Source organism: Schistocerca cancellata, chromosome 10, assembly GCF_023864275.1.
Source record: "Schistocerca cancellata isolate TAMUIC-IGC-003103 chromosome 10, iqSchCanc2.1, whole genome shotgun sequence".
Lineage (NCBI taxonomy): Eukaryota > Metazoa > Arthropoda > Insecta > Orthoptera > Acrididae > Schistocerca > Schistocerca cancellata.
Window position 1 is genome coordinate 3,226,552 of NC_064635.1, and position 16,080 is coordinate 3,242,631.

The following is a 16,080-nucleotide window of genomic DNA, read 5'->3' on the forward strand; positions in this document are numbered from 1 at the left end:
GTCAGTTAATTGGAATGAACACACAAAAATACTGGCAAAAAGTATGCCATCAGCATGTTATGCTCTTGGTGTTTTATCATCAGTTTGTTACATCCAATGTCTTGTGGTGAAGTATTATTCTCATGGACTAGTAGAAATGACCTAGTAGATAGTGTCGGAAGTTCCATGCGGCTTTTCGCGGATGATGCTGTAGTATACAGAGAAGTTGCAGCATTAGAAAATTGTAGCGAAATGCAGGAAGATCTGCAGCGGATAGGCACTTGGTGCAGGGAGTGGCAACTGACCCTTAACATAGACAAATGTAATGTATTGCGAATACATAGAAAGAAGGATCCTTTATTGTATGATTATATGATAGCGGAACAAACACTGGTAGCAGTTACTTCTGTAAAATATCTGGGAGTATGCGTGCGGAACGATTTGAAGTGGAATGATCATATAAAATTAATTGTTGGTAAGGCGGGTACCAGGTCGAGATTCATTGGGAGAGTCCTTAGAAAATGTAGTCCATCAACAAAGGAGGTGGCTTACAAGACACTCGTTCGACCTATACTTGAGTATTGCTCATCAGTGTGGGATCCGTACCAGATCGGGTTGACGGAGGAGATAGAGAAGATCCAAAGAAGAGCGGCGCGTTTCGTCACAGGGTTATTTGGTAACCGTGATAGCGTTACGGAGATGTTTAACAAACTCAAGTGGCAGACTCTGCAAGAGAGGCGCTCTGCATCGCGGTGTAGCTTGCTCGCCAGGTTTCGAGAGGGTGCGTTTCTGGATGAGGTATCGAATATATTGCTTCCCCCTACTTATACTTCCCGAGGAGATCACGAATGTAAAATTAGAGAGATTAGAGTGCGCACAGAGGCTTTCAGACAGTCGTTCTTCCCGCGAACCATACGCGACTGGAACAGGAAAGGGAGATAATTACAGTGGCACGTAAAGTGCCCTCCGCCACACACCGTTGGGTGGCTTGCGGAGTATAAATGTAGATGTAGATGTAGATGTAGATGTAGATGGACTCTGTTCTTCGCCATGGGACTCTTTTTCTGAGATCGAATTGACATAGTTTCTAAACTGCAGAAATGGGTTGTAAGAATAATAACTAGAAGTAGTAGTCAGGCTCACTGTCGAGAGCTACACTGTGTGATCAAAGAATCCGCACACCTGGCTGAAAATGACTTACAAGTTCGGGGCTCCCTCCGTCGGTAATGCTGGAATTCAATATGGTGTTGGCCCACCCTTAGCTTTGATGACAGCTTCCACTCTTGCAGGCACATGTTCAATCAGGTACTCGATGATTTCTTGGGGACTGGCAGCCCATTCTTCACGGAATGAAGCACTGAGGAGAGGTATCGAAGTCGGTCAGTGAGGCCTGCCATGAAGTCCACCTTCCAAAACATCCTACAGGTGTTCTATAGAATTCAGGTAAAGAATCTGTGCAGGCCAGTCCACTACAGGGATGTTATTGCATGTAACCACTCCGCCACAGGCCGAGCATTATGAATAGATGCTCGATCATTCTGAAAGATGCAGTTGCCATCCCCAAATTGATCTTCAACATTGGGAAGCAAGAAGGTGCTTAAAACATCAATGTAGGCCTGTGCTGTGATAGTGACATGCAAAACAACAAGGGATGTAAGTCCCCTCCATGAAAAATATGATCACACCATATCACATGGGAAACAGTGGACTAGGGATGTTTGGGAGTGTGGAAATCTTGCGTACAGACGTATGACACAAGTGACGCCCAATCACCTGACCACGTTCGAAGTCGTGAGTTCTGCGGAGCACCCCATTCTGCTTTCTCACGCGATCTAATGACTATGAGGTCGCTGATATGGAGTACCTGGCAGTAGGTGGCAGCACAATGCACCTAATATGAAAAATGTATGTTTTTGGGGGTGTCTGGATACGTTTGATCACACAATGTATGTAATGAACTAGGTATTCTTATTGCACCCAGTGAGTACATCTATCAATCTCTTGTGCATATCTGGGAAAGTATTAAAAAGTTCTATAACCAATCATGGGACAAGAGACAGTGTGGGCTTACATTTTCCTAGGAAAACTAAATGAAGAATTCTAAACAGCATTTTATATCAGGGGTAAAACTGTACAATAAATTGCTCAAGGAAATGAAAAATATAACTAAAATATATCCATTTAAAAAGACTGCTAAAACATTCTTCATAAGTAATGTATAATATACAATTAAAGATTACTTAGAGGTCTCAGAGCAATGGTTAATAATCTAAGAGGATCACTACAGTACCTTGTCACATTACAATATATAAACACAATGTGCTCAAACAAGAAAATAACATGTCAGGATCTAAAGTGCTTGATAATGATGTTGTTCTCCTGAGGTCAACATCTCACTCTCATGGGGGGATACTAAATCAGTTTTTCAAGTGGACTGAGGGCGAGACATGAAGACATGCATGCGGCACAGTTGCACATTTACGGGCCAGGAATCAGCTTACCAAAGAGACTGGACTTACTGCAAGGGAATGGCAACATATCCATAGTCCAGGAAACCATGGGTGTCGTCAATATGTGCAGTGGTGAAAGCAGAATTACGTTTCATACACTGACCCCACATTCAGGAAGAGAGAGTTTGCCCTGTCAGGTCTGATTTAGATTTCTTTGGTTTTCTTGGATTATTTCAGGCAAATGCTAGGATGGTTCCTTCATCAAGGCATGAGCAAGCACCTGTCCTATCCTCATAGGGCATTTTAATATGTTTTGTGCGTATATATATTTTGAGCAACAGTGTTGATTTTCATTGTGTTACCTTCATAATTACTATATCGTTATGAGATGATCTTGTATGAATAAATAAATAAAAATCAAACAATGGAAAATCCAGGATGGAATGTAACAATATTATGAGACGGAAAGTTGCTAAGCTTTCGGCCATTAAGGCCTTCGTCAAAACACACACACACAAGACTGCAGTCTCAGGCAGTGGTGTCAGTTGCCTGAGACTGCAGTCGTGTGTGTGTGTGTGTGTGTGTGTGTGTGTTGACCCGAAGGCCTTAATGGCCGAAAGCTCTAATTGTGGGAGTCTTTTTGTTGTGCCTATCTGCGACTCAGCATCTGCGCTATATGGTGAGTAGCAACTTTCCTTCTCATGATTCTGTATAAATAAATAAAAAGTTATGAAGAGGCTCGCACAGGATGGACTAGCATGGACAGCTATATCAAACCAGTCTTCTGATTTACAACAACATCCAAAATTTAAAAATATGCTGCTGATACGGCTAGCAAAGATGTTTCTAAGGATTCATGATTTTAGCATTGGTTTTGCTATAATTTAACGGACGTCAAGACTAAAATCGGTGACGACGAGATGCTCAAACTTATTTGGTGAAACGTGGAGGTATGGGGCCGGGAGAGGCGGAATGTTACCGATGTTCGCGTGAAAGTATTAAGAGAAAAGCAGGAGAAGTATATCAGGATGGCTATACGAGGTTTTAGTTCCATTGCTTCTGGCTTAAAACTGGGCTTCGGCGCAAAGGGATAAAGGCAAGCGGTCGTTTCCATTTCCGCGTGGATAAACCTGACCTCTGTAGCCTATTTGATAATTCACTCCTTCCCGATATTACTAAAGTTCTGTAAATGAATTAGGCCAAAAAATATATAGCTTATCATGTAATTATCATGTCATGTAAGCTTGTTTTCCATTAGTTTATATTTTTCGCGCTAATCAGTCATAAATTATTTTTATACTAACGCAATCCATACTGGTCGTAAGTAACAATGTGAGAAGGTTTCTAGTTAATTCATTATGATCCAACACAACAAACAAGAACCATAGCGATAGCAAAAATCTGTAAATCAGAGAACTATTAATGAGGGCAATTGTCTGTATGATTCACGCACGGTACGGATTGTAAATTAGAAATACAATAATAAAAACGGGCGTGAGTATGGAGAACATATACCAAGTAACGCAAAATAAAGTAAGGAGAATCTGCTTGAAAACAACGATAAAAGTAAATGATAACAAATAAAAATTGTGTAGAAAAGTGCTCATCTGCCAGCTGCAGTACTTATTAGTCATTGCTCATGACATGTATTCTAATTGCTTGATCATCGAAGTTTCTTCATGGCTCTCGATATGTAGATAAAATCGGAGCGGTGGTGAAAATTTTGTTGATGAATTATATTTACAGCCACGAACACAACTAATACGTGTTTACAATCCACAATGTGATCATCAGTGTTTTCAGAAACAACATTACAATAATTATAATAATTAAGCACTTTAAGGAGACCATATGTCACTTTTACGCTACCGGCACCGGTATTTTAATTCGCCATGAGACGTTGTTTTACAACTGACTGCCTTGTGTATAAATCGGAATTCTTAATATGATATTATGCCCTTGCATTGGGGAATTACAATACAAAAATACATAAACATTTGTATTCGAAATACATTCATGCCTGTCTGTCATATGTTTGTGTCAGGCTGTGGCAATCACCGAGTGATTTTTCAGTGAAGATGAAGTATATAGGAGAAGATAATGAAGATAATTGAGCAACCTTGTTTTGATCAAACACCAGATTATACTGCAATGACTGACTGTGGGGATAACAGTTTATTGATTCCATTCCAGAGTTCAAAAAACGTCGGATGGAACTACTACAGTTTTATTTTATGTTTCGGACCTGCAGTTGGCAGCACTGCAGTGCAGCTGCAATGGCGACAAATGAGTGTTGGTTGTTGCGGATAGCTCCCGGAAGTTTGATTCGAAAGCAGTGGTGAAGTGTTGCTGTGAATGATGAGTTGGTGATGGTGTTTGTTAAAGTGACGTTTATTCTAATACACGAAGGAACAGCGTGACATCCAGTGGCTCTAGGAAGGAATGCAACGGGTTTTTCTGCTGCGCTTTCACGGATAAACAGGTAATGCACACTTGCTTACTTTGACAAATTGTAGGAAAAATTTTGCAACTGAGGTGTATGAAAGTTGCAAGACATTCTATTCTGCGTTTAATGTTAACCGTAGCTAATTCTGCTTAAGCTAGGCAGACGCGTATTACGTAAATATTACCCTCGAGGTGATGTTTTCAGACGACAAATATTCACATTAGTTAAGATACAGTTAAAGCGTTATATGTAAATAAAATGATCGTACTGGTATATGGCTAATGCTCGCAGTTTATCTGTAGCAGGAGGACGTACCTTGCACTTTAAGACTATTTCCAGATCTTTTAATTAGTGATATGCTGAGGAATTACAATCTTTCATACGCTTGCAATTATATCTGTATCCGGAGATTAGACTAAATGTTTAGAACATAAATGTTGGACCGTAATTGCCGAAAATGTGTGTGTTTTTTATCAGAGAACAAGCACATAGCATTGCAGAAAATATGTGTTGAAATGATTTATGTAAACACATCAAAAAAGTAGCCGTTTCTGTTTGAAATGCGTTTGATGCGAATGTAGTATTAAAATAAAGCTAGGCACTATTTTTTTTATGTGCGAAAGTGCAATAAGATTATCTCCAGTGTCCTGTGCTCATGTATGTGTGTGTGTGTGTGTGTGTGTGTGTGTGTGTGTGTATTCAGATTTCATGTTTGCAACTGTTTTTATTGTGTGAATGCATGTTGCCGTTATGATCTGATCAGCTGCACTGCGCAAGTTGCTAATTAAACTCTGCTCCTTCGCTCGTCACTTGTCGATAAAGCTCCCAACACCAAAAGGTCTGTGCGTTCTCTTTATGCTTGTTTACCAACACGTGCGAATGTCCTGGCTGTAAATGATTTTTGTTTCCACAGGTCAGCCCTAACCAGTGAATCATGTGTAGTTTGTACGTGTTATATGGAATCTACATCACAGTCTGTGATCTTTATGAAGTTGGCTCGTTATATAGTTTTTACAAATAGTGCTACGTTAGTTTACTGCAAGAAACAATGTAATTGCATTACGCAGCCGTAAGCTGCAAGTGAGCATAAGAATTTCTTAGGGCTTTTCAAGCACGAAGTTTCACCAGCCTGTTGACATTTGCGGAGGTGTAAACTCAGTCAGTGTCAGCTGATTAAGATTTATTATAGGTGCTCTAATTGCTGCTGAACAGCATAGTATCTTAACTAGCAATCCAGTGTAGGAGCGTAGTGTTTTAACTAGCATTCCAATGTGATTTGTGATAGATGGTGAAAGGGTATTAGGATAATTTTGTTTATTTTTTTCCTCTTGTATAACTTTGCAGTCATAAAGTTATGCGTGCATTGAAGCTTAAAATGAACAAACGTAACAAAAAAATTTGAATCTGTTTCAGAAACTAGCTCGCAAAAGGATTCATTTCGAAAAACAAAAAACAATTTAACTCTCAAACAAGGCATCATTTGCAGTGACAGACGATTTTATGTTAAAATTTATTGGTGTATTTAACCATATACTAGGTTAATCTGTGAGGAATACGAAACGATTGTATGAATAACTGGTATTTAAATATGGCTGCACGCTGACCATTTACAGGTGAGATTACATAAACGGAAAACAGTAATTACTTTAATAGTACAAGTTCCAACACTTTTGCACTAAACAACCCAAGTTTCTAAGTAAAAATTAATCTGTGATGCAGGAGTAGTCGTCCAAAAGTGAGTTTTCAGATTTATTTTTCCTATCTGTCAGGCAGTGCACCTGTTGTGTACATGTTTTATATGTGTAATATGCCTGACAGGTGTTAGATGTGTAATATGTCTGCCATGTTTGATAGTATGTGCCAAATGGTGTAAGGACGAATAAATAAATAACATTGTGAATGTGATAAACGATCGGCAGCACGATTACTTACCCCATTCTGAGCTAGTGCCATTGTTAGTACACAATAATTGTAATTTTTCTTGCAGTGTTGTAATTATATATGTCATCACTCCTTAACTCTAATAAATTATTTACAAAAAATTACTCTTCTGTAGGCAGAGAAGGCCAGCTACCACAATGCAGTTATATATTTCTGTTTGAAGGTTATTTACATGTGTACATGTTCAGTACCAAAACCAATCTTCATGGTTAAAGCATTCAAAGTAGGGTAATACCCATTTGCTGAGAAAGTTGTCACTATGTCATGTTCAAGAGAGTAATACTAATTTTTTTCATATTTCTGTGTTATACACTTTTTCCCGAAGAAGAGCTAAGTTTAATGGGATAAAGTATGTTCTGTAAGGGTGTAGTTAAAATACTTATCATAAACTATTTTCCATCATGTGACTGAGAGAGAACACCAAACATTATTTTTAGGGCACACTGCTGGCAATTAAGACTTTCTCAAAGATGAAGTACTCCAGAAAGAAATTCCAAATGACATTACTGAATAAAAAAAAAAACAAATTAGATTAATTTCCTGATTTATCTTAGTGGCCTGCAGTAACATGAGGTGAAGAAGTGGCTGAACTGAGTTATTTTAACAACTTAGTCTAAAATGTGGTTTTTTCCCTAATGTAAATTCTTATCAGTGTGTGGGCCTACACTTGAAACTTCGAACATTATGCCTTGCTTACCAACTCCTATCCATATTTTAAATTTTTCTCTGGTGTTGTACCCTGTGGTGAGCAGACTTAAATATCCTACATTTTCTTATAACTAAGAAGAGGCATTTTGCAGAAAACTAGTCCATGATCATTTTAAACACTTTACACAAAATCAAATAATAGAGAATCCTAGGTGGAATATGATGATGATATGTAGAAGCCGACCACGGGGAAGATCAGTTTGGATTTCGGAGAAATGTAGGAACATACGAGGCAATACTGATCCTATGACTTCTCATAGAAGGAAAGGCAAACCTATGTTTATAGTATTTGTAGACTTAGAGAAAGCTTTTGACAAGTGGACTGCAATACTCATTCCAATTCTGAAGGTGGCAGCAGTAAAACACAGGGAGCAAAAGGCTATTTACAATTTGTACAGAAACTAGAGGGCAGTTATAAGAGTTGAGGGGCACAAAAGGGAAGCAGTGGTTGAGAAGGGAATGAGACAATGTTGTAGCATATCCCCGATGTTATTCAATCTGTATATTGAGCAAATAGTAAAGGAAACAAAAGTAAAATTTGGAGTAGGTATTAAAATCCATGGAGAAGAAATAAAAACTTTGAGGTTTGCCGATGATATTGCACTCTGGCAGAGACAGCAAAGGTCTTGGAAGAACAGTTGAATGGAATGAACAGTATCTTGAAAGGAAGATATAAGATGAACACCAACCAAAGCAAAACGAGGATAATGGAATGTAGTCGAATTAAATCAAGTGGAGCTGAGGGAATTACATAAGGGAAAGAGACACTCACAGTAGTAAATGAGTTTTGCTGTTTGGGGAGCAAAATAACTGATTATGGTCGAAGTATGGAGGATATAAAATGCAGACTGGCAATGGCATGAAAAGCGGCTCTGAAGAAGAGAAATTTAACATTAAATGTAGATTTAAGTGTCAGGAAGTCCTTTCTGAAATTATTTGTATGGAATGTAACCATGTATGGACGTGAAACATGGACGATAAATAGTTTAGACAAGAAGAGAGTAGAAGGTGGTGCTACAGAAGAATGCTAAAGGTTAGATGGTTAGATCACGTAACTAATGAGGAAGTACTAAACAGAATTGGAGAGAAGAGAAATTTGGGTACAATCAGACCAATAGAAGGAATTGGTTGGTAGACACATTCTGAGACATCAAAGGATCACCAATTTAGTACTGAAGGGAAGTGTGTGGTGTAAACATCGTCGAGGGAGACCAAGATATGAGTACAGTAAGCAGATTTAGAGGGATGCAGGTAGCAGATATGAAGAGGATGGAGTAGCATGGAGAGCTGCATCAAATCAGTCTTTGGACTGAAGACAACAAAAACAACAACATGAAAAGAATAGCTGCTATTTCACCATATTAGCGGAGATGTTGGGTGGCAATATGCGCAACAAAGAGACTGTCAGAAGGTAAGTTTTCGGCCAATAAGGCCTTCATCGGAAACACACACACACAGTTTTGTCTACTTCGGATGAAGGCCTTGTTGCCCGGAAGCTTACTTTCTAACATTTTTTTTATCGCCTATCAGCGACCTAGCATCTCCGCTATATGGTTAGTAGCAGCTATTCTTTTCATATTGTTTCCACATGCTCTCCTAAAACCACGGGACTGATTTCAACCAAAGATTTACCGTACACAATCCCTTAATGTCGGGTAACAATGGCTGTAGGAGTAAGAATAACGTATCATAGTTCAGAAGATACGTCATAAATACTGAGATGTGTGAAAAACTGTTGTATCGTGCATGATGTTTAAATGTATTACATCTTTGCTACTAAGGCAGACAATATCCACATATGCCGCTGAATGTACGTAAACAGACCCATCATTGTATGACACACGGTTAAAGAAATATGAGCTCATAAACGCTGAGTTGCGTGAAAACAAAGACATGAAGTTTTAATACCTCTATTCTTTATTACTAAGACACTCCTACAATCGGGTCAACGTAAAGAAATCTCTGACACATGTCAACGTAAAGAAATCTCTGACACATGTCAGCGCTTTTGAAAGCTTTCGACCACTGAGACGCTAGCAAAATCGCATTGTACACTCGCGGAGCAGCTATGCTTATACAGGGTGTTTCAAAAAGACCGGTATATTTGAAACGGCAATAAAAACTAAACGAGCAGCGATAGAAATACACCGTTTGTTGCAATATGCTTGGGACAACAGTACATTTTCAGGCGGACAAACTTTCGAAATTACAGTAGTTACAATTTTCAACAACAGATGGCGCTGCGGTCTGGGAAACTCTACAGTACGATATTTTCCACATATCCACCAAGCGTAGCAATAATATGGCGTAGTCTCTGAATGAAATTACCCGAAACCTTTGACAACGTGTCTGGCGGAATGGCTTCACATGCAGATGAGATGTACTGCTTCAGCTGTTCAATTGTTTCTGGATTCTGGCGGTACACCTGGTCTTTCAAGTGTCCCCACAGAAAGAAGTCACAGGGGTTCATGTCTGGCGAATAGGGAGGCCAATCCACGCCGCCTCCTGTATGTTTCGGATATCCCAAAGCAATCACACGATCATCGAAATATTCATTCAGGAAATTAAAGACGTCGGCCGTGCGATGTGGCCGGGCACCATCTTGCATAAACCACGAGGTGTTCGCAGTGTCGTCTAAGGCAGTTTGTACCGCCACAAATTCACGAAGAATGTCCAGATAGCGTGATGCAGTAATCGTTTCGAATCTGAAAAATGGGCCAATGATTCCTTTGGAAGAAATGGCGGCCCAGACCAGTACTTTTTGAGGATGCAGGGACGATGGGACTGCAACATGGGGCTTTTCGGTTCCCGATATGCGCCAGTTCTGTTTATTGACGAAGCCGTCCAGGTAAAAATAAGCTTCGTCAGTAAACCAAATGCTGCCCACATGCATATCGCCGTCATCAATCCTGTGCGCTATATCGTTAGCGAATGTCTCTCGTGCAGCAATGGTAGCGGCGCTGAGGGGTTGCCGCATTTGAATTTTGTACGGATAGAGGTGTAAACTCTGGCGCACGAGACGATACGTGGACGTTGGCGTCATTTGGACCGCAGCTGCAACATGGCGAACGGAAACCCGAGGCCGCTGTCGGATCACCTGCTGCACTAGCTGCGCATTGCCCTCTGTCGTTGCCGTATGTGGTCGCCCTACCTTTCCAGCACGTTTCTCCGTCACGTTCCCAGTCCGTTGAAATTTTTCAAACAGATCCTTTATTGTATCTCTTTTCGGTCCTTTGGTTACATTAAACCTCCGTTGAAAACTTAGTCTTGTTGCAACAACACTGTGTTCTAGGCGGTGGAATTCCAACACCAGAAAAATCCTCTGTTCTAAGGAATAAACCATGTTGTCTACAGCACACTTGCACGTTGTGAACAGCACACGCTTACAGCGGAAAGACGACGTACAGAATGGCGCACCCACAGACTGCGTTGTCTTCTATATCTTTCACATCACTTGCAGCGCCATCTGTTGTTGAAAATTGTAACTACTGTAATTTCGAAAGTTTGTCCGCCTGAAAATGTACTGTTGTCCCAAGCATATTGCAACAAACGGTGTATTTCTACCGCTGCTCGTTTAGTTTTTATTGCCGTTTCAAATATACCGGTCATTTTTGAAACACCCTGTACATCTGCACACTAGGCGTATTTCTTTGTACGACTATTTCATAATTTCAGAGGTATTCTCACGAATACTTGGACATGAAATTTTTGCAATCATACACTACGAGCATAGTTCATTTTCTTTGTTTCTGTGTCTAATAGGAAGTTGGCAGAATGAATAACCGGGCAATTCCGGCTTTGTCAGTTGGTATATGTAATCGCCAACAAGGTAAAAATTCAGTGAAAAAAGCCACAACACATACCTACCATTCGTATGAATGCACAGAGAACCGTTGGATAATGGCTCTTTGCTCTGAATTGGCAAGTTTGTGTAAATAATTGCTATTGGCAGTAAATGTACCGTCTTGCTGAAACAGCAAATATACGATATAGGCATGTAGGTTTGTTGAAATGAGAAGAGTGTGGTCGTGTAATTAAAGTTGTTCTTAAGCAGCGCCTGTGGGTCACTTTATATAATCACAATTGAAAATCATTCGGTATATAATAAGCAATTATAGCGTTACATTGCTATATGTGCCCCTCATGAATTTTCTTCATACATCCGAGGCTTTTAAGGTAAGTGACCGGACTTCGGACGGCCCAGTTCCCAAACATACCCGAAAAAAAAAAATACACCGAATATGTGAAGATTTTGAAGCGCCGTGAAGCACAAAATATTCCGAAAATTTTTACAGCGCAGCCTGTAGCAGATCGTGCAGCGTCTGCCTTGTAATGCCAACTCGCAGGTTGGGTATATAATACTAAGATTTATATTTCTGTTTGAATTCTACATTTATTTTCGCATTGAAATCTTACCTAACAAACACTGGGTCGCAAAGATACATACGAAGAGAATCCTGTTGTTACAGCAGTTGAGTAAAAAAGAATCGTTGCAGTTGACAGCTCGGTGTAACTTTGTTCAGGACCTAACGGAGTCAAGTAATTGCAATTAACGCGGATAGCACTGCAGTTAGTTCATTCCGCAGGCAGTAGAAAGGGCGAAGGGTAAAGTTGAATGTCCTTACGTGCAGCTTTCCCAGGGCGCAACGCGTTGATTGCTTCGTAAGAAACGTCGCTGAGAAAATGGGCGTCTCTCTCTCTCTCTCTCTCTCTCTCTCTCTCTCTCTTTCATTCATTCATTTATTGCTTTTCACAGCCTGCAACCAGTTCGTAACTTTCATTTCTTGCCGCTTTGTGTAACTTGGCGCTTTTCAGTGCGAGAACACATTGCTTCACTCCTTCCACATCAGTTCTCTTTCAACGCTTTTGAGAAGCGCGCCCGTCTCCGCTCTGCTGCATTCTCATTCTCCACTATTTCCCAGTCTAACATTTTCTTTTGTCTACATGCCTGTTCGTTTCTTCCAACCCATTCAACCTCACTTTTGCTTTTGCGGGTTACCATCTCTCTCTCTCTCTCCCCCTCTCCCTCCCTCCCTCCCTCCCCCCCCCTCTCCCTCCCTCCAGTTTTTGTGCTGATTGATACTCAGACTGGCTGAGGATATGCACAGGCAACACTACTTCGTGTGCTTGGTGTGACGCGGTGGCCCAGCCTCTTGATTCGAGCTTGGTTCGAACTCTCTGATTTACGTCCAAAGCTGAGTCAAATGTCAGGGTGGCTCCTTTCAAAAGGGTACGTACAGTTTGCTCCCCAGTTCCTGTGTCCGAAGGTTCATTTCGTGTATATTCCACAAATCGTATTGTGGTGTGTGGCGGAGGATACTTTCGAGAGCACTGTTAAGTCCGCCCCCGTTTTTCCCTGTTCCATTCCCGAATGGTGTATGGGAAGTGCGACTGTCGGTTATCGTCCATATCAGCTGTGATTTCTCTACACTGCATCCGTACTGTGAAGTGTCAGTCATAGAGGCTTCCGTGCGTTCTACACATCTACGGAGCGTTGGAAGAATGACACTTTAAACGCCTCTTTGCGAACTGTAATTAGTATAATCTTGTCCTCACCATGCCTACTGAACCGATACGAATGGAGTTGCAGCATATCCGTAGAGTCCTCATTGACAAGTGTTTCTTGAAACTTTGCAGGTAGGCTTCCAGCTATCTAAAACAGTCTGCTAGTTCAGTTATTTCAACGTCTCCGTATCACTCTACGACGGGTCAAACAAACCTCTGACTAATCGTGCTGTCCTCCTTTATACAGATTAAATATTCTCCTTTTGCCCTACTTAGTACGGGTATCATACACTTAAGTAACTTTTTTTGTGTAATGTCCTTGCCCTCCTATCGTACGTTTACAATTTTCAACCGCTTCTTGGAATTTGTTGGTGCACATTCAATAAATTCAACGAAATGGCTGAAGAGTGTTCATGTGTGCTATGCGAACACGAATGTGAAAAATACTACACCACACGTGTACGAAGACAGTGAAAACTATGAGAGACTACAACAAAGACTAAAGTCTTACAATACTTTAATGCTCTGTCTGAGCGGTCTCTTCACCTTTGCTGACAGAAGACCGCTAGTATTCTGCTGCCTGCATGCCTTCCCCACGACTGCCCACGCGGTGGTTCCACTCTATATGCACAGTTAGATCGGGGTATTCCAGTTGTGATTCACTCGTATCATAAACACAGGATACTACGTGTTTCCGTTTTGTGAGCTGCAGTGTTTTACAGTTGTGAACAATTTAAGTCAGTTTGCAGTCTTTGCACCACTTTGAAATTTTATCAAGCTCGTATTGAATATTTGTGCAACTTGCCTTCTCTGACCGTACTACATTACAAATAACTAAATCATCTGCAGAAATGTCGGGGTTTACTATTAATACTGTCCACTAGGTCACTAACGTAGAAAATGAACAGCAGGGGTCCCAGCGCAAGATCTAACATGTTGCGCCCTTCCCCCTAACAAGAAATCCTCAATAATGTTTATATAATATTCCGTCGGTTGTTGGAGAAACGCAGACGTATTAATAGCTTGAATGCACAATAGTACAGTTCCACAATTATCTGTTTAATAGTCGTTACGAACGGCTTTCGGCTGCTTAGGTCATCGTCAGATAATTGAATAGTAACCAGATAGTCCACACAACTTCAAAGAAAATTCATAGATGCACAGAGATTGTTGTACAAAGATATGTGACATTTTGTGACTATATCGATCAAAACGACAAGTTTAATGCAATACCTAGAGAGGCTCTGAACAAATAAATCTTATAATACAGTATATTCATATACTAAAACTATATAAATGTATAAGTCAAAAATGCTGTACAAGTGAATAATGGTACAGACTATTATGTCATATGGACAAACTGGCGAATGTAGTGAAAAGACCGGAAAAAGGAGGAGGAGGGGGGGGGGGGGGGCGGCAAGTAAGAAGTCTATGGAATGTGGAGGTGGAATGGTTGTAACAAGCTTATCATCTAATGTTGAGAGGAGTGATAGCTGGCTGTTGCTACTTTAATAAGGGTGAGTAATGGAGCTGTGTTCAGTCATTAAGTACCAGATCAGAACTGTTTAATTGATGTTTATTAAGGGCCTGAATTTCAAGTTATGTTAGTTTCTGCCTTTAGTTCCCTTATGGAGAACATCACAAGTCACATCATATGAATGACATTTATTTTGTGCATGTTGAGCAAAGGTGGAATCTTTCTTTTTCATTCTTAAACTCCTTTCATGCTCAGTCAGTCTTGTAGCCATAGGTCAACCTCATTGATATATATAATTTGCCACACAGATTACAGAGGAAATTCTATAAATTCCACTGTTCTAAAGAACTAAAGGCACGCCCTCCCCCCTTTTTTTCGGTCTTTTCATCAAATTCGACACAGTTTGTCCGTCTGACGTAGTAGCCTATGCCATTACTCATTTGTACAATATTTGACTTGTATTTGTGCAACAACCTTTGTACAGCTGCGAATTTCCACAGAATTTGTGGGGACTATCCGTTAAGTATTAAGTTATCTGACGATGGCCTGAGAAGCCGAAAGCTGGTCCATAAAGAACTATTAAAGAAATAATTGTGGAACATTAGTACGATGTATTCAAGTTACTAATAAAATCTTCAATACAGTCAAAAATTGCGCTCGATGCCCCGTGTAATAAGCGTGTGTTGGTGGAAGCGCTGCATTCGGCTGAATATGCAGTGCTACTGCTACACATAATCACGTGGGTACCTCGGAACGAGCCAGCCACCGCAGGGTGCTCCCTACTGTACATGGGGTAGAGTTTCTCTAATTGTAGTGCCGTGGCCGTCGCGTGAGATACGTGTCGGAGGAAGCAGTGTGTGTGTGTGTGTGTGTGTGTGTGTGTGTGTGTGTCAGCCGGAAGACGTGTCATGGTGGACAGTGTCCCCTGGAGGGACCTTGCCAGTATTTAGCTGCCCACAGAGTCATCGGCTCCTTTGAACGGAGACTCTGCCAGCGGTATCTGAGGTGGTGTGGGAGGTGGGCTCCCTCCCAGTAGCGTTGCAGAACACGTTTCGCACTCGTCGGGATGACAGCGCAGCGCCTCGGCTGAGCTCCCGGTGCTTTGTGTGGGTCGTAACACGAGGAACATCATTTTTTCCAATACTCTCTGTACACTCACTACCGAGTGGTTGCTTAGTCGGAAGCCCTCGTTAACTGGCTGGGTAAGTCGGTTCAGAGACGCGATTCACCGTCTCCAGAGGGACCGTGGCAGCGAGGGCACTGCGGCGTTCGAAGCAACCGTCGAGGCGACGACAGCCTCGTTCCTCGCTGTTACACCGACCACACAGTGTGTGTAGTATTGGAGTGCATTGTTAAAAACACACACACACAGCGTGCAGTGCTTTTCTCGACAGGCACGGCTACAAAAACGTCATACAGTATTTGCTGAAAGTGTTTTTCATATTGCAGACACCATTGAAGAGTAGAAATAAAATCATACGGTAAGTCTGAATGTCAAGGCACCGTTACTAAAAATACACGCGGATACAGGATTCTGCCGAAATTTGAACAGAAGTTGCGACTTCATTTCGCCG